Here is a 26,244-nt window from a genome sequence, read left to right as displayed (position 1 = left end):
CTTCCGGCACGGCCATGTTAAATGCCGCTGTTGGAGATTGACAGCGGCATTTAACATGTTAACAGATGGGGTGAATCGCGATTCCACCTGCCGCTGTTGGCAGCACATGTCAGCTGATCAAATCAGTTCGGGGTCGCTGCCCTGCTACAGTGTAAATGTGGTGCTCTCAAACTACTCTGATGGTAATGCATGATGGTAATTAAATGGCTATAGTTCTCAGAATTGAGGACACCAAGAAATGGGCAATGTTTAGGACTGCAGATGCAGTCATCAGCCAAGTAAACTTAGTGCAGCAGAAAAAAGACACTTCATGTTAGTTCTCATCAAAATCAGAAGATATAATAATAATAAGCTTTTTTTATGTAGCGCCAGCAAATTCCGCAACACTTAACAATTCAGAGGTTCATACACAACAGTCATAAGTTACATAGCTGAAGATAATACAATAATTAACCCCTTCATGACCCAGCCTATTTTGACGTTAATGACTGGGCCATTTTTTGCAATTCTGACCAGTGTCCCTTTATGAGGTAACAACTCAGGAACGCTTCAACGGATCCTAGCGATTCTGAGAGTTTTTTCGGGACATATTGGGCTTCATGTTAGTGGTAAATTTAGGTCGATAATTTTTGCTTTTATTTGTGAAAAAAACGGAAATTTGGCGAAAATTTTGAAAATTTAGCAATTTTCAAATTTTGAATTTTTATTCTGTTAAACCAGAGAGTTATGTGACACAAAATAGTTAATAAATAACATTTCCCACTTTACATCAGCACAATTCTGGAAACAAAATTTTTCTTTTGTTAGGAAGTTATAAGGGTTAAAATTTGACCAGCGATTTCTCATTTTTACAACAAAATTTACAAAACCATTTTTCTTAGGGACCACCTCACATTTTAGCAACAATTTTTTCATTTTCACATGGGAAACAAGATAAAATGGATCCTAAAATTTTTTGGGCAATTTCTCCTGAGTACACCGATACCTCATATGTGGTCATAAACCACTGTTTGGGCGCACGGCAGGGCTCAGAAGACTTCTCTCCTTCGAGCACTATTTGACTTTTTGAATGGAAAATATGCTGGAATATTTAGGGGTTGCCATGGCGCGTTTGAAGAGCCCGTGTGCCTAAACATTTTAGCTCCCCCATTTTAGAAACTAGACCCCCAAAGGAACTTATCTAGATGCATAGTGAGCAAATTTAAACCCCAGGTGCTTCACAAATTGATCCATTAAAAAAAAAAAGTACTTTTTTTTTCACAAAAATTTTCTTTTAGCCTGTTTTTTCATTTTCACATGGGCAACAGGATAAAATGGATCCTAAAATTTGTTGGGCAATTTCTCCTGAGTACACCGATACCTCATATGTGGTAAACCACTGTTTGGGCGCATGGCAGGGCCCGCAAGGGAAGGCGCGCCATTTGACTTTTTGAATGGAAAATTGCTCCAATCGTTAGCGGACACCATGTCGCATTTGGAAAGCCCCTGTGTCCCTAAACAGTGAAAAAAACCCACAAGGGACACCATTTTGGAAACTAGACCCCTTAAGGAACTTATATAGATGTGTGGTGAGCACTTTGAACCTCCAAGTGCTTCAGAGAAGTTTATAATGCAGGGCAGTGAAAATAAAAAAATCATTTTTTTTTCCTCAAAAATGATTTTTTAGCCCGCTATTTTTTATTTTCTCAAGGGCAACAGGATAAATTGGACCCCAAAAGTTGTTCAGTTTGTCTTGAGTACGCTGGTACCCCATATGTGGGGGGAATCACTGTTTGGGCGCACGGAAGGGCTCAGAAGGGAAGGAGCGCAATTTGACTTTTTGAATGGAAAATTAGCTCCAATCGTTAGCGGACACCATGTCGTGTTTGGAGAGGCCCTGTCTGCCTACACTTTGGACTTCCCCCACAAATTACCCCATTTTGGAAACTAGATCCTCTAAGGAACTTATCTAGATGCATAGTGAGCACTTTGAACCCCCAGGTGCTTCACAGAAGTTTATAACGCAGAGCCGTGAAAATAAAAATAATTTTTTTTTACTCAAAAAATGATTTTTTAATCCGCTATTTTTTATTTTCACAAGGGTAACAGGAGAAATTGGACCCCAAAATTTGTTGTCCAGTTTGTCCTGAATACGCTGGTACCCCATATGTGAGGGGGAACCACTGTTTGGGCACACATCGGGGCTCGGAAGGGAAGTAGTGACATTTTGAAATGCCGACTTGATGGAATGGTCTGCTGGCGTCATGTTACGTTTGCAGAGCCCCTGATGTTCCTAAACTGTGGAAACCCCCCATAAGTGACCCCATTTTGGAAACTAGACCGCCCACGGAACTTATCTAGATGTGTGGTGAGCACTTTGAATGCCCAAGTGCTTCACAGAAGTTTATAACACAGAGCCGTGAAAATAAAAAATCATTTTTTTCCAAAAAAAATAAATTTTTAGCCCCCAATTTTTTATTTTCCCAAGGGTAACAGGAGAAATTAGACCCCCAAAGTTGTTGTGCAATTTTTCCTGAGTATGCTGATACTCCATATGTGGGGAAACCACTGTTTGGGCACACGTCGGGGCTCGGAATGGAGGGAGCACTGTTTGACTTTTTGAATGAAAAATTGGCTGGAATAAATGGTGGCGCCATGTCGCGTTTGGAGACCCCATGATGTGTCTAAACAGTGGAAACCCCTCAGTTCTAACTCCAACCCTAACCCCAACACACCCCTAACCCTAATCATAACCCTAACCACAACCCTAACCCCCAACACACCCCTAACCCTAATCCCAACTCTAACCCTAACCACAAGCCTAACTCTAATCCCAACCCCAACCCACCCCAACCCTAATCTTAACCCTAATATCAACCCTAACCCTAATCCCAACCCTAATTCCAACAGTAACCCTAATTCCAACCCTAACCCTATTTCTAACCCTAACCCTAATTCCAACCCTAACCCTAATTCTAACCCTAATGGAAAAATAAAAATATTTTCTTTATTATTTGTGCCTGCCTATGGGGTTGATAAGGGGGGTGGTGATTTCCTTTTTTATTTTGGTCACTGTGAGAGTTTATCACAGTGATCAAAATAAAATGAATGAATCTGCAGCTTTGCAGATTCCGGCGGGCGCACCGCACATGTGCCCGCCATTTTCCAAGATGGCGGTGCCCATGATCCGGGATGGCGGGACACCGGGACGGCCAGAGGGACATCGAAGGCACCGTGGAATGTGAAGGGGGGGGTGATCGGAAGGTAGAGGGAGTGGAGGGAAGGGGAGGGAGAGCAGGTGATGACGGCGGCGGCCGATCAGCGCCGTCAGTCGGTGGCGGCGGCCAATCGGCCCTGTCAGTTGGTAGGGGGGGGTCGGATCTTGGTCTCCAGCCATGGCAGATGCTATTGCAGCATCGGCCATGTCTGGATTGTAATATTTCACCAAATTTCATTGATGAAATATTACAATCGCTCTGATTGGCTGTTTCACTTTTATCAGCCAATCAGAGCGATCGTAGCCATGGGGGGGTGAAGCCACCCCCCGGGGTGAAACACAAAGGGTCCTGTGCCTGCGGGTTGGGTGAGCTTTCAGTGACCCCTGCTTGTAAGAGCTTACAATCTACAATGAGGTGGGGGGGAGACACAAAGTACAGGGGCTTATTTACAACTAGATTATGGCCCGATGCTATCGCATCGGGAGGATGCGATAGCATCACACCTCTTGCCATGTTAACCCTCAACACACACACTCCTCAACACACACTCCTCTCACCTTTCACCATCTCCACTCACTCTTTCACTCCACATACGACCCCTTCTCTCACTCTGTCTCTCATACTCACGCCGTCATCGCCGCTGCTCCACAATCCCCGACATCTTCTTCCGCCGGCGCCATCCTGGATCCAGACGTTGTCCACTCCGGCGACATGTTCTTGCGGCGACGCCATCTTGAGTATCGTGAAATCCCGCGATAGTCAAGATAGCGTCGCCGGAAGAACATGTCGCCGGCGTGGACGACGTCGGGATCCAAAATGGCGTCGGCGAAATCTCGCGAGTTTTCGCCGACGCCATTTTGGATCCCGACGTCGTCCTCGCCGGCGACATGTTCTTGCGGCGACGCCATCTTGACTATCGCGGGATTTCGCCGATCCAAAATGACGTCGCCGCAAGAACATGTCGCCGGCGTGGACGACATCGGGATCCAAAATGGCGTCGGCGTAATCTCGCGAGATTTCGCCGACGCCATCTTTTTGGATCCCGAGTCGTCCACGCCAGCGACATGTTCTTGCGGCGACACCATCTTGAATCTCGCGGGATTTCACGAAATCCAAGATGGCGTCGCCGCAAGAACATGTCGGCGGCCTGGAGAACGTCTGGATCCAGGATCGCGGCGGCGGAGGAAGATGTCGGGGCAGCGACGATGACGGTGTGAGTATGAGAAATGGAGTGAGAGAAAGGAACGTATGTGGAGTGAAAGAGTGAGTGGACGTGAGTGGAGGTGAAAGGTGAGAGGAGTGTGTGTTGAGGCGGTGTGGTGTGTTGAGGGTTAACATGTGCGTGTGTGTGGTGACGTCACCGGTTACAACTGGACGGAAGTTGTTACAACCGGAAGCTGCTTAGGGCATTTATTATTATAGATGATGAGGAAGAAGCCGTCTGTTGTTGGCGGTGATGGCGTGTAGAGGCTTCTTCAGCCAATGTAATAGATTTAGAGTTAGGGGATTCGTGTGTGAGACGACGGCGTTTATAAGCCTTAATCTTGTCAAGTCGATGCTGTTTTTCCTCAGGAGTCTCATTAGCACGGCGTTGTTTTTGTCGTAGTGCTAAAGCTGCTTTCCTTTCACTGGCATTGGCATACTGTGCATCGGTATTGAATGGTGGTATTGATAGGGCAGAAACAGATTGCTGATTAGTTATGTCAGTGAACGGCATATGGGATGAAGTGTATCAGTAAATTGTTCCACATGCTGATGTGGAAGCATCCTGTTGTGAGTCTAATAATAATGATGAGGAAGAGGCCGTCTGTTGTCGGCGGTGACGGCGTGCAGAGGCTTCTTCAGCCAATCTTATGGATTTAGAGTTAGGGGATTCGTGTGTGAGGCGACGGCGTTTATAAGCCTTAATCTTCTCAAGGCGATGGTGTTTTTCCTCAGGAGTCTCATTAGCACGGCGTTGTTTTTGTCATAGTGCTAAAGCTGCTTTCCTTTCACTGGCATTGGCATACTTTTTGTTATGACTCATGTTGGCACAGGTAAAGGAGTCTATTTGGCAGTTATCTGGCAGTGAAGAAGGCGTCCTGGAGTATTGTAGAGTAAACAGATACTAATTGACCCTGTAATTGCCCAGCAGTAGTTATGAAGTGGTAGTGGCAAATTGGCCCTGTAGTTAGACACCGGCAGAGGAGCATGGCAGCAGTAGTTATGGCGGTAGAGGCAAATTGGCCCTGTAATTAGACACCGGCAGAGGAGCAAGGCAGCAGTAGTTATGGCGGTAGAGGCAAATTGGCCCTGTAATTAGACACCGGCAGAGGAGCAAGGCAGCAGTAGTTATGGCGGTAGAGGCAAATTGGCCCTGTAATTAGACACAGGCAGTGAACAGTCAGAGGAGCAAGGCAGCAGTACTTATGGCGGTAGAGGCAAATTGGCCCTGTAATTAGACACCGGCAGAGGAGCAAGGCAGCAGTAGTTATGGCGGTATAGGCAAATTGGCCCTGTAATTAGACACCAGCAGAGGAGCAATGCAGCAGTAGTTATGGCGGTAGAGGCAAATTGATCCTGTAATTAGACACCGGCAGAGGAGCAAGGCAGCAGTAGTTATGGCGGTAGAGGCAAATTGATCCTGTAATTAGACACCAGCAGAGGAGCAAGGCAGCAGTAGTTATGGCGGTATTGGCAAATTGGCCCTGTAATTAGACACCAGCAGAGGAGCAATGCAGCAGTAGTTATGGCGGTAGAGGCAAATTGATCCTGTAATTAGACACCGGCAGAGGAGCAAGGCAGCAGTAGTTATGGCGGTAGAGGCAAATTAGCCCTGTAATTAGACACCGGCAGAGGAGCAAGGCAGCAGTAGTTATGGCGGTAGAGGCAAATTGATCCTGTAATTAGACACCGGCAGAGGAGCAATGCAGCAGTAGTTATGGCGGTAGAGGCAAATTAGCCGTGTAATTAGACACCGGCAGAGGAGCAAGGCAGCAGTAGTTATGGCGGTATAGCCAAATTGGCCCTGTAATTAGACACCGGCAGAGGAGCAATGCAGCAGTAGTTATGGCGGTAGAGGCAAATTAGCCCTGTAATTAGACACCGGCAGAGGAGCAAGGCAGCAGTAGTTATGGCGGTATAGGCAAATTAGCCCTGTAATTAGACACCGGCAGAGGAGCAATGCAGCAGTAGTTATGGCGGTATAGGCAAATTGGCCCTGTAATTAGACACCGGCAGAGGAGCAAGGCAGCAGTAGTTATGGCGGTATAGGCAAATTAGCCCTGTAATTAGACACCGGCAGAGGAGCAAGGCAGCAGTAGTTATGGCGGTAGAGGCAAATTAGCCCTGTAATTAGACACCGGCAGAGGAGCAAGGCAGCAGTAGTTATGGCGGTAGAGGCAAATTAGCCCTGTAATTAGACACCGGCAGAGTAGCAAGGTAGCAATAGTTATGGCACTATAGGCAAATTGGCCCTGTAATTAGACACCGGCAGTAAACAGGCATAGGACCAAGGCAGCAGTAGTTATGGTGGTACAGGCAATGCCAAGCGTCCGCACAGCAAGTCGGCGTGAGGTAAATGACGCAATTTCACGAATGCAAGATGGCGTCGGCGAAATCTCGCGAGATTTCGCCGACGTCGTTAAGGCTGTGTGCACACGCTGCGGATTAGGTGCGGATTCATCCGCGCGGATTTTGTAAAATCCGCAGGTCAAAAGACCTGCGGTTTTACCTGCGGATTGCTCTGCGGTTTTGCCCTGCGGTTTTTCATCTCCTCAATAGAGGAGATGGCAAACCGCAGGAGAATCCGCAGAAAGAATTGACAGAATTGAATTCTCGCAATTCTGACTCCAGCCTAATCAGTATAACGGCGCCTACCTGACACTCTCTGTAGTATACTGAGCATAATCCTGCAGACAGGTTCACTTTAAGGAGGGACTGGAGAGGGGAATGTTAAATGAGGAGGAGGCCAATTAATAGAGAATTACAATAGTCAATGTGGGAGATGTTCTTTAGGTGCAATCGACAAGAGTGGGCAAGAGATTGTATATAAGACGTGAAGGAAAGATTGGTGTCACACATAATGCCCAGGCAGCAGGCCATCTCTCTGTTATTGTGGTGCCACACACGGAACGGGAGATGTCAGATTTAGGGAGGTGAATAGAGCGCAGGAGCAGAAGTTCAGTTTTGGAAAGGTTGATTTTCAGATATAGAGAGGACATGATGTTGGAAACTGCGGACAGTCACTGGTGTTCTGTAGTACAGCAGGAGTAAGGTCAGGAGATGAATAGTTGTGTGTCATCAGCATAAAGATGGTACTGAAAGCCAAATCTGCTATGGTCTGTCCAATTGGGGTCGTGTAGAGCGAGAAGAGAAGGGGGTCAAGGACTGAACCCTGAGGAACCCCAATAGTGAGAGGAAGAGGAGAAAACATGGAGCCAGAGAACAAAACAGTAAAGGAGTGGTCAGAAAGATAGGAAGAGGACCAGAAGAGAGCAGTGTCCTTAATGCCTATTGAGTGGAGTATAGAGAGTAGGAGATGGTGGTCAACAGTGTCGAAAGCTGCAGAAAGGTCGAGAAAAATGAGCAGAGAGTAGTCACCATTATGTTTTACTGTCAAAAGCTTGCTGGTCACTTTGATGAGTGCAATTTCTGTAGAATGTAGGGAACGAAAGCCGGACTGTGATGGATCTAGGACAGTGATGGCGAACCTTGTAGAGACCGAGTGACCAAACTGCAATCCAAAACCCACTTATTTTTCGCAAAGTGCCCTGAATACTGAGGTTTTAGAATGGAAAGACAACTCGTACATTAGCTCGCTATAGAGTCAATATCAAAGAGCTTGTAAGCGCTGCACTCCAAGCCTAAGATACTAGCAACCAATTGTAGTGAAGGTCTGTTCTTGAGAATGGAGAGGATTTTTATTCAAAAGTAAAATTGCAAAATTGTCTGTTTTTACAACCTCTTTGCAATTTTAACCCTTTATCATGAATGAGAACAAACCCTTTAAGGCAGGGATACCAAACTCAAATACACAGAGGTCCAAACTTATAATCTTGCAGAAAATTGCAGGCCAACCTTGATATTTGTTAAAAAAAATGTCTACAATTGAAGGTTTTCCTTATCAAATAAAATTATTAACTTTTGGAATTATAGTGGAATAATATAATATGTTATGTAACAGCAGTAAAAAGCATATGGCCCAATGGCCTAATTTAAATATGTAATAACAAAGGATAAAAAAACCTTCAATAAAACAGATAATAAAGTATGATGCAAACAAAAGTGCTCCCAAACATAGTATGATACCCCCACAGTGAACTCCACACGCATAGTATGATGACCCTCCTGTACCCCCCTCCCTCAGTTCCCCCAACAAAGAATGATGACCCCATCACAGTATGATTCTCCAACTGTAATCCCCACACAGCCCTCCATACAGTATAACGGGCACATAAAGTCTTCCATACAGTACAATGGCTCCACATAGATCTCCATATAATATAATGGCTCTCACATAGTGCTCCATGCAGTATAATGGGCTCACACGATGCTCCATAGTTTAGAATGGCCCAACATAGTGCTCCATACTGTATACTGGCCTCACATAGTGCTCCATACTGTAGAATGGTCCCACACGATGCTCCATACTGTATAATGGCCCTAAGTGATGCTCCATACTGTATAATGGCCCCACATAGTGTTTCATACTATATAATATGCTCACTAAATAAATACTGTATATACTCATGTACAAGCCGACCTGAGTATAAGCCGAGGCACCTAATTTTTACACGGAAAACTGGGAAAACGTATTTACTCGAGTATATGCCAGGTATGCATTGTCCCCTAATACCTATTCTGGTACGCATGGCTCCTTATCCCCATCCTTGTCTGTATAGCTCCTTATCCATATCCTTGCATGCGTGGCTCCCCGTCCCTGTCCTTGTATGCATGGCTCCTTATCCCCATCCTTGTAAGCATGGCTCCTTATGCCCATCCCTGTCTGCATTGCTTCTCATCCCTGTCCTGGTATGCATGGCTCCTTATCCCCATCCTTGTAAGCATGGCTCCTTATGCCCATCCCTGTCTGCATTGCTTCTCATCCCTGTCCTGGTATGCATGGCTCCTTATCCCCATCCTTGTATGCATGGTTCCTTATCCCTATCCTTGCATGAATGGTTCCTCATCCTTATCCTTGCATGTGTAGGTAGGTGAGCCGACTGGGGGGTGGTCCTCTTTCAGCCGCGAACAGACTGAGACAGAGACTGATGTGCGTCCAACAGGTTCTCTCTATTGGCCGTCCCTTTGACTACCGCAGCATCACACAGCAGCTGCACGACAAACTCCGCACACAGGCCCTGGCATCTTTCACTTGCTTCCTTTTCCTGTTTGACGTCCCTCGCGGCGCTTTCACTGTGGCTGCCCTAGGCCTACCACCACAGCGCTTCACCGGTCCGAGTCCATCCATTTGTGGTACCCCCAGGCTGTCTCTGTTCTGCGGCTCCTCCTGTCAGGGCCACCCCCTGACTGTCTCCCTCCTCAGTCCCTGCTGGAGCTTGTTCTTTGTCTGTCTCCTCCTTCCGTCTCTTCTTCCTCTAAGCTCCTCTCTCTGGACAGACTCTTCTGGAACTATCTGCAACTATTTATTCCCCTCCCCGGGTAATTCCCCCTCTAGAGCTCCTGTAACCCCGCCCCCCTTGACTCTGCGGTTTCCTAGCCTTAAGCTGCTGTTAAGCCCTGTCCTCACTGCTCCCTGCTCCCATCTTGTGGCCAAACTTCAGTACTACGCCTTCTTCTATTTCTGCTGTCCTTGGTCTCCCCCTAGTGGCTAGACCCAGTACTCCACCATCCCTCACTATCTTCAGCTGTCCCCCACTTTTATATACAGCAGTCCATGTCCAGCACATTGTACATTAACCCTCCTGCTGCAGACAGGTCCATAGGTCAGTCCACTTCCCCTACACATGCATGGTTCCTCATCCCTATCATGGTATGCATGGTTCCTCATCCCTATCCTTGTATATATGGCCACCATGAGAAAAGCATTAAAAAAAAACATCCTACTTACTGTCCCTGCATGCAGCACCTTGTTTCTGTGCCAGTAGCATCTGCGGCTGAGTGATCACGTGTCCCACTCATTAAGGAAATGAATATTTGCCTCTCTCCACGCCTATGGGAGTGGAGAGAGGTGAATATTCATTACCTTAAAGGGAACTTGTCACCTCATTTTTCAGCTATAAGCTGCGGCTACTGCCTTTCGGGGCTTATCTACAGCATTCTATAATGCTGTAAGATAAACCCCCGATCTAACCTGAAAGATAAGAAAAACGTGTTTTATTATACTCACCTGGGGGGCGGTCCGGTCCAATGGGAGTCACAGGTCCAGATCTGGCACCTTCCATCTTCATACTAAAGGATATGAGATAGTGAGAGCTACTAGGATAGAACCACAGATCAAAAGGCAATGTAAGATATATAGAGTTGTAGATACAGTTACTCCATACATCAGTGGGAATTCAATGTCCAAACTAGATCACTGTATCTCCATTGCGCTCACTAGAGCCAAAAATAACATATCAATATACTCACCGGGATACTTTCGAAGGTGACGATGCCGGGCCTTCGCCCTTGCCTTATCTCCTGTTCTCTTCCCCCACAAAGGGAAGAGGAGCGCTACTGTGTACCATAGAACACCAACCCGACAAACAAGGCAACACAAACAAGGGTTAACAGAAAACTCCAGGCATACAAAATAGTCACTCACATTTAACAACGGAATGCACCGGGGTGTGAAGGTAAGGGAATAAACCAAAATAGAGATGGATAAGGAATTACCAAGCAACAGTCACTAACAACTCCAACTCTCCTTCTCATAAGAATTCCTCTCCCTCTTTATCCATGCAGCAATAAAGCTAGCTTTGACAAGGATTTGTATCAGAACCCAGATTATAATGGGAAAAGGAGTGGATAACCGTGCTCAGCTGTGAGCACAGGGATTTCCAACATGGCCGATTAACCACTCTTCTGCTAGAAAGGATAAACACATTGTAAGGTTTGTACTCACTCAGCTGTGTAGGAGGATACAGGAGGCACATTCTCTTCAACGTTCATGTGGGTTTATTTGCTTCATAAACCATGAAATCCACAACCGAAAGGTAAACAGTCTGTAAGCAACACCAAACAGTCCTTAACTGGGCTTTGTTCCCTCAGGCCCTGTGCACACACAGGCCAGGGCAGTGTCCATCCCGGAGGCTCCATCTTGAGCCGTACACACAGGAGAGCTTCTCCTTCTCTGCACCCATACCCCCCCTCTGTAGTATCCCACCTGGACACATAGAAGTCTGTGCACACTGCCAGACTCCCAAAACACTCTCTCACATGTGCTAAACACCTCTGTTACATAGCCCTGTAACCACACCCATAGGTGAGGTATGGATCACATGGGCTGGTCACATGGTCATGACCTCACTACAGGTCCTGACACCTGCAGGTCCTGAAGGAAAACAGGGGTACAGTCAACACCGTCACCCAGAGGTGAGGCAATATGGGTAGCCAGACCCTCCCATCTCTCATAGCTACCCGCAACCCGGACCCAGGTGCACTAAACGCCGTATTAGTGCTCATGTGCACTAACAACAAAATACTACGGGTTGCATTGCAGGGAGCATCCATTTCTGTGACAAATACCTCCCATTAACCACGCGACCACCAGTCACACCACAAATTCCCCCCCTCTGTTCAAACCTGTGGGATTGAACACTTGCCCTAAACCGAGGGCCTTGAGACAGGGCACCCATATCACCTTGCCCTACCAGTCTAGAGGGCCTTCCCAATTGGTTTCGAGTGTCAGCTCCTGAGACATAGTCTGTCACTGTCACCACATCCCTGTCTGTGAACAATGTGCTATCAGACTTTGTCGCCTCATGTTTCAGTGTCAGAAATCTATTAGGTCTTCCCCGACCCCATCAGTCAGTATGAAGGCATAAATTCCTTGCACCCATACGTCCTGTCTGGTCTGACTCTTTGTCATTTCGTCTGCTACAGGGTCTCTCGCTTAGGTCACTCAGCCCTGAGCTAACTGATTCATCACTGCTTCTACCTCTTCCAGCAGGCCACCTTCTGATATCTCGCTGCTGACCACTTCTCCTATGGTCTTTATTGCCTGGAGAGCAGTCCTTCCATTTATCTCTATGTGCTCTGTTATCTCCAGCTTGAGGACTTCCAGTCTTAAGCGAACCTCTTCGCCTCTCTATACCGCGAGTTGAAGGACGTGGCCATCTTCTTCCCATTTCCTGCAGCTCTCTGTTGATCTGCTCTCCCTCAAGTCTTAGCTGCTCTACTTCTTTCAGGAAGGCCACACGGTACTCCAGGAGCATCCGGATATTCCCAAGGCTCTCCAAGGATCCGACAACGACGAATGGAACCAACCCATCTTCACCCATGTCCTGGGCTTTGTCATCAGCCGGAATCCTCACTCTCATCACACCTTACCTATTCACCATCTCCTGCATTACTTTCCCAAACATACTGATAACTTTCCTCACCAGACCTCTGGGCACTTGAATGATGTCTTCTGCAATGCCCCGCTGACTTTGAACTTTCCTCGCATGCTCTAGATGTCGAGCAGCTTCCTTATTCCTCAACAGGATCATCTGCTTCGTGCGGAGGCATTGTAGATGCATATCCCTCAGGACAGCCACCCGCTTGACTGTGACTTCCCTAGTTGACAGTATGACCAACTGCTTCGTCTCTGGTGCCCAGTTCACACTACATGCTTCTATAGCCTTTCTAAAGACGTCATGCGCATCCTCAATGGCACACGCTTCTCGCATGTCTTCGGGTACCTCTATTATACACTTGAAAAGCGAAGTCTCCCCATCTTGGACATACTTTTGGACCCCCTTGTCCTGAGCATCAGCACAGTTTTCCAAGACATCAACGTCCCTTGTATGGCCATCTGCGTGGCACTTTCCCTGCTGGATTTCTTCCTCTGTGGAGGCCCCTTCTGTGGTCAGCCTCTCCAGTTCACTCTCCTTCATTGTGATCAGATCGGGAGAGTGTGACAGTTCGATTTCCCGGTCATCCGTGGATTTCTGGAACTGGGCATTAGTCTCCTTCTCTATCTTGAGCTCTCTAAGAACTTTTTCTCACTCCTCTGCCAGGCAGCGATGCTCATCCTCTCTCCGGAGAAACTCCTGCTGACGCTTCTCTTGGGCCTCTTTGAGCACCTCCATATCTTTCATTATAGCTTTGTTCATAGTTTGACATGCTGACAGGTGACCTCTGAGCTCAGAGACTTCCTTCTCCAGCTCATCCACTCTGTGCTCAGCTGCTTGTCTTAGGACCCTTTCTTGTTCAACATGCTCTTTTACAGTCTCTTTAAACAGCTCTATCTCATGGTCCTGCTCTCTTTTAGCCAGCATGTGTCGCACCATCAGTTCTTTAATCAGATTTTCAGAGGGACTCTCTTGCCCACCCATACTCTGCCTCTTCAGAGCTCAACCTGTTCCTGCATCCGCCTCTATGGTCTCTGCGGGTCTACTACAGGTCTGTTTTAACTCCAGCCCATCACCAACTCCCTCTGTGTTGGGATTTGTCTGAGATAATGTGACCTCCTTACTACACACTCTTTCCCTTGCGTTCGAGTCACAGTCTGAATTGGAGTCACCCCCACTCACCCTGTCATCCTGGAATAGCAAGTCCCCACACAAACAAGTGTCGGACCCCTTGCCTGGAGGTACCCCGTTTCCCACGGTTACATGTTTGGTCACCCCAGCTAAGTCCTCGAGTTGGTCAGACCAAGACTTTCTCCCGGAACTCTAGACTATCGACCTTAGGGGGTGCTACCTCCTCCTTTGAGCCACCCCACACATCAACTTCCCATGCATCTTCAAACAACACAAAGTCACGGCCCCTCTCAAAAGGGTACAATAAGTTTGGTGGTATACTGCCACCTTCGCACTCAACACTTTTGGACATATCAATCATCACTCTGTCCACAGTATAGTCCACAGTGACCCCATGGTTGCAGTGAACCTTGACCTTTTTCTCGGTTAGACAGAGAACGAGAGGAGTTCCTGTCAGAGTCACCTGACTTTTTGAGTCCAGCCGTGCAGAGACTCCTTCATGGTGTAGCATCACAGTACACACCTGCGACCTGTCGTCATATGGAAAGTCTATGCCGCATGCGGAATAAGAATAACACAAACACCGCTGTTCCCCAGACATGTCCACTGGGGTAACCGGTGCAGCACCTTTTGAAAGATCTGTCCCTTTTTGGGCCACTATCCCCTTTTGGGACTCCACCCTTTTTGGGCCATCACCCCCATTTGGGTCACCGCCCCCTTTTGGGATTTCCCCATGTCCCCTCTACAAGCCTGTACACAGCAGGTCTTTCTGGGCTTGCATTGGCCCTTTAAAAGTTTTGTGACCTGGTTCACACTGTCCTCTTATGATACCTCCCCAGCTCCTGCTGGCACTGCCACAGCTCCTGCTACAGCCACAAACCATGGCACCTCCAACTGCCTCTCACTAGCCGCTGCTGCTGCCACTGCAGCTCCTGCTGCTGCAGAACCTCTTGCAACTGCAGCTCCCGCAAGTCCCTGCACGGCTCTACACCACAGACTCCGTGGACCCGCCGATCCACCGCAAGCTTCATAACCCCGCCGAGTTACAGCCAGATGCTTGTCACCTTTGTGGCCCCGCTGAGCCACAGCAAGCTGTCTTGAAAAAAAAAAAACTTCGTAACCCCGCTGAGCCACAGCAAACACCTCACACATGTTTTTTTAAAAAAACCACAGTCTCTCACTGACCCCGGTCAGCGCGACACGGACTCCTGTCCGTTACCTGATGGTGTCAGCCACACAGGTTCCCGGATGCCTCTTCTCCTCAGAGGTATCCAACAAACATTTCTCACTGACCCCGGTCAGTATTACTCACGGTTGTCAGACCGTCGACTCCTATGGCTCAGCCTAGCCAGCACTGCAACATGTGCTTCTTGGACCGTTGCCCCGCAGTCTAGCGCCAATTTTAACCCCTTAAGCCCCAAGGGTGGTTTGCACGTTAATGACCAGGCCAATTTTTACAATTCTGACCACTGTCCCTTTATGAGGTAATAACTCTGAAGCGCTTCCATGGATCCCGGTGATTCTGACAATGTTTTCTCATGACATATTGTACTTTATGTTAGTGGTAAAATTTCATTCAAATAACTTGTGTTTATTTGTGAAAAAAATGGAACTTTGGCGAAAATTTTGAAAATTTCGCAATTTTCCAACTTTGAATTTTTATGCCCTTAAATCACAGAGATACGGCACACAAAAAAACTTAATAAATAACATTTCCCACATGTTTACTTTACATCAGCACAATTTTGGAACCAAAATTTTTATTTGTTAGGAAGTTATAAGGGTTAAAAATTGACCAGCGATTTCTCATTTTTGCAACACCATTTTATTTTTACGGACCACATCACATTTGAAGCCACTTTGAGGGGTCTATATGATAGAAAATACCCAAAAGTGACACCATTCTAAAAACTGCACCCCTTAAGGTGCTCAAAACCACATTCAAGAAGTTTATTAACCCTTTAGGTGCGTCACAGGAATTTTTTGAATATTTAAAAAAAAATGAATATTTAACTTTTTTTCACTAAAAAAATACTTCAGGTTCAATTTTTTTATTTTACCAAGGGTAACAGGAGAAATTGGACTGCAAAAGTTATTGTGCAATTTTTCCTGAGTACGCTGATACCTAATATGTGGGGGGAACCACTGTTTTGGCGCATGGCAGACCTCAGCAGGGAAGGAGCGCCGTTTGACTTTTTCAATGCAAAATTGGCTGGAATTCAGATCGGGCGCCATGTCGCGTTTGGAGAGCCCCTTATGTACCTAAACAGTGGAACCCCCCCAAGTGACCCCATTTTGGAAAATAGACCCCCCAAGGAACTTATCTAGATATGTGGTGAGAACTTTGAACCCCCAAAGGCTTCACAGAAGTTTATAACATACAGTCGTACAATTAAAAAATCATATTTTTTTCCTCAAAAATGATCTTTTCACCCTCAATTCTTATTTTTCCAAGAGTAATAGGACCCTAAAAGATATTTTGCAATTTGTCCTGAGTGCGCTGATACCCCACATGTGGGGGGTAAACCACTATTTGGGCGCATGGCAGAGCTCGGAAGGGAAGCAGCGCCATTTAACGTTTTTGGCTGGAATTGAGGTCGGACACCATGTCGTGTTTGGAAAGGCTCTGATGTACCAAAACAGTAGAAACCCCCCACAAATGACACCATTTTGGAAACTAGACCCCCCAAGGAACTTATCTAGATGTGTGGTGAGCACTTTGAACCCTGCAGTGCTTCACAGAAGTTTATAACGCCCGGGCGTGAAAATAAAAAAATCGTATTTTTTCCACAAACATGATCTTTTAGTCACCAATTTTTTCATTTTCCCAAGGGTACCAGGAGAAATTGGACCCCAAAAGTTGTTGTCCAATTTGTCCCCAATTATAACTCCAACCCTAACCCCAACACACCCCTAACCCTAATCTGAGCCCTAACCCTAGCCCTAACCCTAGCCCTAACCCTAACGGGAAAATGGAAATAAATACATTTTCTTTTAGTTTTATTATTTTTCCCTAACTAAGGGGGTGATAACGGGGGGTTTGATTTACTATTTATAGCGGGGTTTTATTTTTGGCAGCTGTCACACGCTAAAAGACGCTTTTTATTGTAAAAATAGTTTTTGCATCACCACATATTGAGAGCTATAATTTTTCCGTATTTTGACCCACCGAGTCATGTGAGGTCTTATTTTTTGCAGGACGAGTTGACGTTTTTATTGGTACCATTTTCGGACATGTGACATTTTTTGATCGCTTTTTATTCCGATTTTTGGGACGCAGAATGAACAAAAACCAGCGTTTCATGAATTTCTTTTGGGGGGGTGCGTTTACACCGTTCTGCGTGCGGTAAAATTGATAAAGCACTTTTATTCTTCGGGTCGGTACGGTTCCAGTGATAACTCATTTATGTCGTTTTTTTATGTTTTGTCGGTTTTTTGCAATGAAAACAATTTTATATAAAAAATAATTATTTTTGCATCACTTTATTCTGCGAGCTGTAACTTTTTTACTTTTTGCGGATGATGCTGAGTGGCGGCTTGTTTTTTGCGGGACAAGATGACATTTTCAGCGGTACCATGGATATTTATATGCGTCTTTTTGATCGCGCGTTATTGCACTTTTTGTTCGGTGGTATGATAATAAATCATTATTTTTTGCTTCGTTTTTTATTTTTATTTTTTAAGGGGTTCGCTAAAAGGGTTAACTAATGGGACAGTTTTATAGGGCGGGTCGCTACAGACGCGGTGATACCAAATAGGTGTACTTTTATTTTTTCATTTTTTTTTTTTTTTTCAAAAAATGAATTTATTGGGGAATATTTTTATTTTTTTTTACTAATTTATTTGGCGATTTTTTAACCCCTTACCTACAATTGACGTAATATTCCGTCCATGTGACCCTGGACCTAATTACCATGGACGGAATATTACGTCACCGCGATCAGCGGCGCCCACGTGGTGAGCGCCGCTGATCGCGGCCGAGTGTCAGCTAATTATCATAGCTGACACCCGGCACAATGTGTCAGGGGCGGTCACGGACCGCCCCCGACACATTAACCCCTTGCACACCGCGATCAAACATGATCGCGGTGTACCAGGGGTTAAAGGGAAGCATCGGCAGGGAGGGGGCTCCCTCCGTGCTTCCCTGAGCCCCCCACGGCAGCGCAATATGCAGCGCTGCTGCGGGGGACTCCTTTCCTGCAGGTCCCCGGATATAATATGGCGACGGGGACCTCCGGGGGCCTGCAGGAAGCTGGCTTCCTCAGTGCCTGCAAAGCGCAGGCATGAGGAAGCCTGTGCAGTGCCTGTGACAGATCGCTGATCTGTCACAGTGATCTGTGATGTGAGAGATCAGCAATCTGTCACAGGACAGTTATGTCCCCCCTGGGACATTGTAGTAAAGTAAAAAAAAAAAAAAAAAAAAAAAAGTGTAAAAATAATTAAGAAAAAATCGCTAAATAAATTAAAAAAAAAAAAAAAATATTCCCCAATAAATTCATTTTTTGGAAATAAAAAAAAAAAAAACACAATAAAAGTACACATATTTGGTATCGCCGTGTCCGTAACGACCCGCCCTATAAAACTGTCCCAATAGTTAACCCCTTAAGCGAACCCCTTAAAAAATAAAAATAAAAAACGAAGCAAAAAATAATGATTTATTATACCGCCGAACAAAAAGTGCAATAACGCGCGATCAAAAAGACGCATATAAATATCCGTGGTACCGCTGAAAACGTCATCTTGTCCCGCAAAAAACGAGCCGCCATACAGCATCATAAAAAGTTATAGCTCGCAGAATAAAGCGATGCAAAAATAATTATTTTTTATATAAAATTGTTTTCATTGCATAAAAGCGCCAAAACATAAAAAAAAGACCTAAATGAGGTATCGCTGTAACCGTACTGACCCGAAGAATAAAACCGCCTTATAAATTTTACCGCACCCGGAACGGCGTAAACGCACCACCCAAAAGAAATTCATGAAACGCTGGTTTTTGTAAATTCTGCATCCCAAAAAACGAAATAAAAAGCGATCAAAAAATGTCACATGGCCGAACATGATACCAATAAAAGCGTCAACTCGTCCCGCAAAAAATAAGACCTCACATGACTCGGTGGGTCAAAATATGGAAAAATTATAGCTCTCAATATGTGGTGATGCAAAAACTATTTTTACAATAAAAAGCGTCTTTTAGCATGCAACAGCCGCCAAACATAAAAACCGCCATAAATAGTAAATCAAACCCCCCGTTATCACCCCCTTAGTTAGGGAAAAATAATAAAATTAAAAAAATGTATTTATTTCCATTTTCCCATTAGGGTTAGGGCTAGGGTTAGGGTTAGGGCTAGGGTTAGGGTTAGGGTTAGGGCTAGGGTTAGAATTGGGGGTTTCCACTATTTGCGCACATCAGGTGCTCTCCGAACGCAACATGGCGTCTGATCTCAATTCCAGCCAATTCTGCGTTGAAAAAGTCAAATGGTGCTCCTTCCCTTCCAAGCTCTGCCATGCACCCAAACAGTGTTTTACCCCCTCATATGGGTATCAGCCTACTCAGGACAATTTGCAAAACAACTTTTGGGATCCTATTTCTCCTGTTGCCCTTAGGAAAATAAAAATTTGGGGGCAAAAATATCATTTTTGTGGAAAAAAAAATATTTTTTTATTTTCATGCCTGGGCGTTATAAACTTCTGTGAAGCACTTGGGGGTTCAAAGTTCTCACCACACATCTAGATAAGTTCCTTAGGGGGTCTAGTTTCCAAAATGGTGTCATTTGTGGGGGGTTTCCACTGTTTTGGTACATCAGGGGTTTTCCAATCGCGACATGATGTTCGATCTCAATTCCAGCCAAAAACGTCAAATGGCGCTGCTTCCCTTCCGAGCTCTGCCATGCGCCCAAATAGTGGTTTACCCCCACATGTGGGGTATCAGCGTACTGAGGACAAATTGCACAATAACTTTTAGGGTCCTGTTACCCTTGGGAAAATAAAAAATTGGGGTGAAAATATTTTGTGGAAAAAATATGATTTTTTAATTGTACCGCTGTACCTTATAAACTTCTGTGAAGCCCTTGTGGGTTCAAAGTTCTCACCACATATCTAGATAAGTTCCTTGGGGGGTCTAGTTTCCAAAATGGGGTCACTTGTAGGGGGTTTCCACTGTTTAGGTACATCAGGGACTCTCCAAACGTGACATGGCGTCCGATCTGAATTCCAGCGAATTTTGCAAAAAAGTCAAACGGCGCTCCTTCCATTCTGAGCTCTGCCATGCGCCGAAACAGTCGTTCCCCCCCACATATTAGATATCAGCGTACTCAGGAAAATTGCACAATAACTTTTGCAGTCCAATTTCTCCTGTTACCCTTGGTAAAATAAAAAAAATTGAACCTGAAGTATTTTTTTTGTGAAACAAAGTTAGATGTTCATTTTTTTTTAAATATTCAAAAAAATTCCTGTGACGCACCTAAAGGGTTAATAAACTTCTTGAATGTGGTTTTGAGCACCTTAAGGGGTGCAGTTTTTAGAATGGTGTCACTTTTGGGTATTTTCTATCATATAGACCCCTCAAAGTGGCTTCAAATGTGATGTGGTCCGTAAAAATAAAATGGTGTTGTAAAAATGAGAAATCGCTGGTCAACTTTTAACCCTTATAACTTCCTAACAAAAAAAAATTTTGGTTCCAAAATTGTGCTGATGTAAAGTAAACATGTGGGAAATGTTAGTTATCAAGTTTTTTGTGTGCCGTATCTCTGTGATTTAAGGGTATAAAAATTCAAAGTTGGAAAATTGCGAAATTTTCAAAATTTTCGACAAATTTCTGTTTTCTCACAAATAAACGCAAGTTATTTGAATGAAATTTTACCACTAACATGAAGTACAATATGTCACGAGAAAACATTGTCAGAATCACCAGGATCCATGGAAGCGTTCCAGAGTTATGACCTCATAAAGGGACAGCGGTCAGAATTGTAAAAATTGGCCCGGGAGTTAACGTGCAAACCACCCTTGGTAGTGAAGGGGTTAAAAATTATTTTTACACTTTTTTTTTAACTTTATTACATAGTCCCAGGTGGGACATCACTGTCCTGTGACAGATCGCTGATCTGTCACATCACAGATAACTGTGACAGATCAGCAATCTGTCACAGGCAGTTCTGCAGACTTCCTCATGCCTGCGCTTTGCAGGCAGTGAGGAAGTCACTTCCCTACAGGCCCCCGAAGGCCCCCGTCGCCATCTTGGATCCGGGGGCCTGTAGGGAAGGAGACCCCCGCAGCAGCGCTGCACATTGCGCTGCCGTGGGGGGCTCAGGGAAGCACGGAGGGAGCCTCCTCCCTGCCGATGCTTCCCTTTAACCCCCGGTACACCGCGATCGTGTTTGATCGCGGTGTACAAGGGGTTAATGTGTCGGGGGCGGTCCGTGACCGCCCCTGACACATTGTGTCGGGTGTCAGCTGTGATAATCAGCTGACACCCTGCCGCTGCTGATCGCAATAGACGTACTATCCCGTCACTGGGAATTAAGTCCCAGGGCACATGGACGGGATAGTACGTCTAATTGCAGAAAGGGGTTAAGGTTTGTACTCACTCAGCTGCAACGGGAGGGAAAACAGGAGGCATGCTTCTTTAAAAGAGTCCATGCTTTTTAAAGAGTCCGTGAGGGTTTATTTGCTCCATATCCTCACAGCAACAAAGCAAGGTTTCCAGCCTTTACAGTCGAAAGCAACATAAACAGTCCTTAGTCCTTAGCTGGGCTTTATTCCCTCAGGTCCTGTGAGCACACAAGCTGGACATTACAGAGTGGGCTGTGTGTATGGCTCAAGACAGAGCCTCCGGGCTGGACATTGCCCTAGCCTGTGTGTGCACAGGGCCTGAGGGAACAAAGCCCAGCTAAGGACTGTTTATATTGCTTTCGACTGCTGTGAAGGCTGGAAACCTTGTTTTGTTGCTGTGAGGTTTATGGAGCAAATAAACTCTCATGGACTCTTTTAAAGAAGCACGCCTCCTGTTTTCCCTCCCTTAGTAGCTGAGTGAGTACAAACCTTACAACATTTAAAATGAAGAAGTGCTTCTTCTCAGCGCCGGAGTTCAAGCAATCCGACACTGTGGTCTTCTGGCTCCACACTGTCGCGGGAACCTTGTGACACCTAGGTCCCAACTTCCAGGAAAGAACCCTCAAGCGTCACCAGACCCTGGTATAATATACAAGACCACTGAGGATAGCGATGAGATACTGGTAGAAGTGTACACAGCCATTATACATGCGTCACCAGCCCCTGGTAAAATACTGTAAATATAACCACTGAGGATAGCTATGAGATACCAGTAGAAGTGTACACGGCCATTACACAAGGGTCACCAGCACCTGGTATAAAATACTTAACCACTGAGGATAGCAATGAGATACTGGTAGAAGTGTACACAGCCATTATATTGCCTGTTTGGAGATATGGACATTGACATGTATATGGAGCGCCCCGCGCTCGGTGCAACAGGGCCGTGGGGTACTCGGTACCGGGCACGTCGACTTCAATGGGGGACGGTGTCACGGCGGCGGTGACCCGGTCCGTGGCCCTGGGGCGTCCATTAAATAATAAAATAGGGGGAAAAGTTGTTTGTTAGATTCAGTAAAAATGAAGATAAAGTTTATAGATGATTAAATACGTGACGCCACTTGTGGTATTCTGGTGAGAGGTGACCAGCGCTGCAGTGTTGTTCCCCTGAGACTGTTGGTGTGTCGCAGCTGAGGTGAAAATAACTTTCCACAGGTAGAGCAATAGTCCCAGGGCAAAGATGTTTGATTAATAGTTAAGATGGCTGTGAACGTTGGGGTGCAGAGTAATGAGAGAAGGACACAGAGAGGTGCAGTTTCTTTACCTTTTACTGGCAATTGGTTGCCATCCGAAGTACCACATACAGGTGATGGCTTGAGTCTGGCTCGCCTGGAGGCATTCAGGGGATCCACCTTGCCAGGTGGGGGTTTAGGAGCTTCCTTCTGCGCTTTTTGTGTGGGTCTCTAGTGTTTGTAACTAAGCTGAGACCCTCAATTGCGTGATGATTTCACTAACCTGAACGGCTGTCAGCATGAGCCTATTCCACGGGTACCGTCCTTTTCACCATCAGCCCCGGGCTCCTTATCTGCTGCCATGCCCTCAGGTATTCAATGTCGCTCAGGAGTTTACAATCCCCTCTACTTCCAGATTCGGTGGCAGGACATACAGCTCCTGCCCATCCAGGACTCTGGCGTCCCTTTCTCTCTATTAGCGATTCGCTCTGGGGTCTGCTATTTGAAGTTTTTTAGCTTCCTCAGAGCTTATCTGTCTCTGCTCGTATCCTTTCCCTCTTCACAGATCAGCTTCCCCTCACCAGCTCCTCACAGATCAGCTCCCTGTCTTGAACTGACTGGATCTTCCAGAAAGATCTTTTTACCTCACGTTTAACTGTCTTGTTGTAATTTCACATGTGACTGGATACACCGCCTCCAGCAGGGCGAATTTCTATAACACCTGTGAACCTGGATACGCCGCCTCCAGCAGGGCGAATTTAAACAGAGTTAAGAGAAACACCGGGGAAACAGTTACAATGGAGGGCCCTGCAAAAGGGAACGGGGATGTGGAGACCTCCTGCACTCCCCTGAGTCAGTGTCCCTACACTCCTGACGATCCCTAGGCAGGTTCCGCACCTGGTGACGAGCAGGATTCCTCAAATCCCTAGCTCGCCCTGCACCTATCCCTTTCTAGTGAATTGGACGGTGCAGAAACTAATCCCACCACTGCACTTATACACACACAAGGAAAGTCACAAACAGGGAAAAACACCACTTAGCTTAGCTCTGTTACTATTGCTCCCAGCAACAGAGTACGACACCAAAGTTCAGCTTCACCCCTGAAGTTCGACACCTGTATTCAGCTTCTGCCTGAAACTATTACACCAGAGCTCCCCTTAACTGCCAGGAACTCCTCTCTGTAGTTCCTTCCTTCACCAGACTTGGTTGGAAATGAGCAATATCACCAAAACGTGAGTGAGACCACCTGCTACTCCTATATAGGTAGCAGCCAGGGAATCACACCTGCTTCATTATCACGTGCAATAACACTAGCGGCCACCGGGGGCAACTAAACTAAAGTAACCAGAGTGCAATGACCCTAACGGCCACCGGGGGCAAAACTAGAGCTAAAACAACCACAGTGTAATGACCCTAACGGCCGCCAGGGGCGAAACTAACTTTAAGCCAACAGCTTAAAGGAAAATAAAGGTTCTTGTGCAAAATCTGTCAAAATCCAACCTGGATCATGACACTTGTCATTTGCTCACAGCTGCTCTCGTTTCCATGACAACTCCCTCAGCTCATTTCTAGCTGACTCACCAACCCCCTCTACTGGCCAGAATTTATAAGGCAGCTCCTTTTTCTGACCTGCAGCAGGAATTCTGATTTAATCTATGTTACCTGGCATGGGGGTCCCCTTTCTGCCTCCAATCATGACTTCACCTCTTAGAGGGAGTCACATGCAGATGTCACTGTGCAGGAAGGGGGAAGAGGTGAGCTGTGACACTACCTACTGTGAATGGTGGATTCCGTTATCTCTGTTGTGGATTCTGTTATCCTGCTTGTTATGATAACGAGATGATTGCTAATAAGGGATCGCTTCTGGACATGCCAGTCTATTAGAAAAGTTGTTTCTGTTTATTATTTTATGATATAAAGAGTGACATATTTTAAAGTAAATTCTTGCAAAACTTTAAACTATGATTAAAAGGATTGGCCATGTTCTTGTTATTGTTGATGAATGTGTTGGAGATGATAGGGCTCTGGCTAATATGGCCTTTCTGAAATTTCAGCACCAAATATGAAATGTGGGAAATAGAAATATTGGCTATGCTGAATTTCTGCACTAGATGCCTTTTAGTCATCTCATATACTTTGTAGATTGTGAGCCCTCGCCGGCGGGGTCCTCTCCCCTCCTGTACCCGTTGTGACTTGTATCGTTTAAGATTACTGTACTTGTATTTATCATGTATACCCCTCCTCACATGTAAAGTGCCATGGAATAAATGGCGCTATAATAATAATAATAATTATACAAGTGTCATCAGACCCTGATATAACATACATAATCACTCAGGATAAAGATGAGATACTGGTAGAAGGGTACACAGCCTTTATTGATGCGCCACCAATGCTTGGTGTAAATATGTTGAGAAATACAGTTGTGGCCAAAAGTATTGACACCCCTGAAATTTTGTCAGATAATACTCAGTTTCTTCCTGAAAATTATTGCAAACACAAATTCTTTGGTATTATTATCTCCATTTAATTTGTCTTAAATTAAAAAACACAAAAAGAATTGTCCTAAAGCCAAATTGGATATAATTCCACACCAAACATAAAAAAGAGGGTGGACAAAAGTATTGGCACTGTTCGAAAAATCATGTGATGCTTCTCTAATTTGTGTAATTAACAGCACCTGTAATTTACCTGTGGCACCTAACAGGTGTTGGCAATAACTAAATCACACTTGCAGCCAGTTGACATGGATTAAAGTTGACTCAACCTCTGTCCTGTGTCCTTGTGTGTACCACATTGAGCATGGAGAAAAGAAAGAAGACCAAAGAACTGTCTGAGGACTTGAGAAACCAAATTGTGAGGAAGCATGAGCAATCTCAAGGCTACAAGTCCATCTCCAAAGACCTGAATGTTCCTGTGTCTACCGTGCGCAGTGTCATCAAGAAGTTTAAAGCCCATGGCACTGTGGCTAACCTCCCTAGATGTGGACGGAAAAGAAAAATTGACAAGAGATTTCAACGCAAGATCGTGCGGATGTTGGATAAAGAACCTCGACTAACATCCAAACAAGTTCAAGCTGCCCTGCAGTCTGAGGGTACAACAGTGTCAACCCGTACTCTCCGTCGGCATCTGAATGAAAAGGGACTGTATGGTAGGAGACCCAGGAAGACCCCACTTCTTACCCCGAGACATAAAAAAGCCAGTCTGGGGTTTGCCAAAACTTACCTGAAAAAGCCTAAAACGTTTTGAAAGAATGTTCTCTGGTCAGATGAGACAAAAGTAGAGCTTTTTGGGCAAAGGCATCAACATAGAGTTTACAGGAGAAAAAAAGAGGCATTCAAAGAAAAAAACACTGTCCGTACAGTCAAACATGGCGGAGGTTCCCTGATGTTTTGGGGTTGCTTTGCTGCCTTTGGCACTGGACTGCTTGACCGTGTGCATGGCATTATGAAGTCTGAAGACTACCAACAAATTTTGCAGCATAATGTAGGGCCCAGTGTGAGAAAGCTGGGTCTCCCTCAGAGGTCATGGGTCTTTCAGCAGGACAATGACCCAAAACACACTTCTAAAAGCACTAGAAAATTATTTGAGAGAAAGCACAGGAGACTTCTAAGGTGGCCAGCAATGAGTCCAGACCTGAATCCCATAGAACACCTG

The sequence above is a fragment of the Dendrobates tinctorius genome, unplaced genomic scaffold (assembly GCF_039654945.1).
Source record: "Dendrobates tinctorius isolate UK_male_01 unplaced genomic scaffold, ASM3965494v1 ptg000028l, whole genome shotgun sequence".
Lineage (NCBI taxonomy): Eukaryota > Metazoa > Chordata > Amphibia > Anura > Dendrobatidae > Dendrobates > Dendrobates tinctorius.
The sequence above is the reverse complement of the archived record's forward strand: the minus strand, read 5'-3'. Positions refer to the sequence as shown.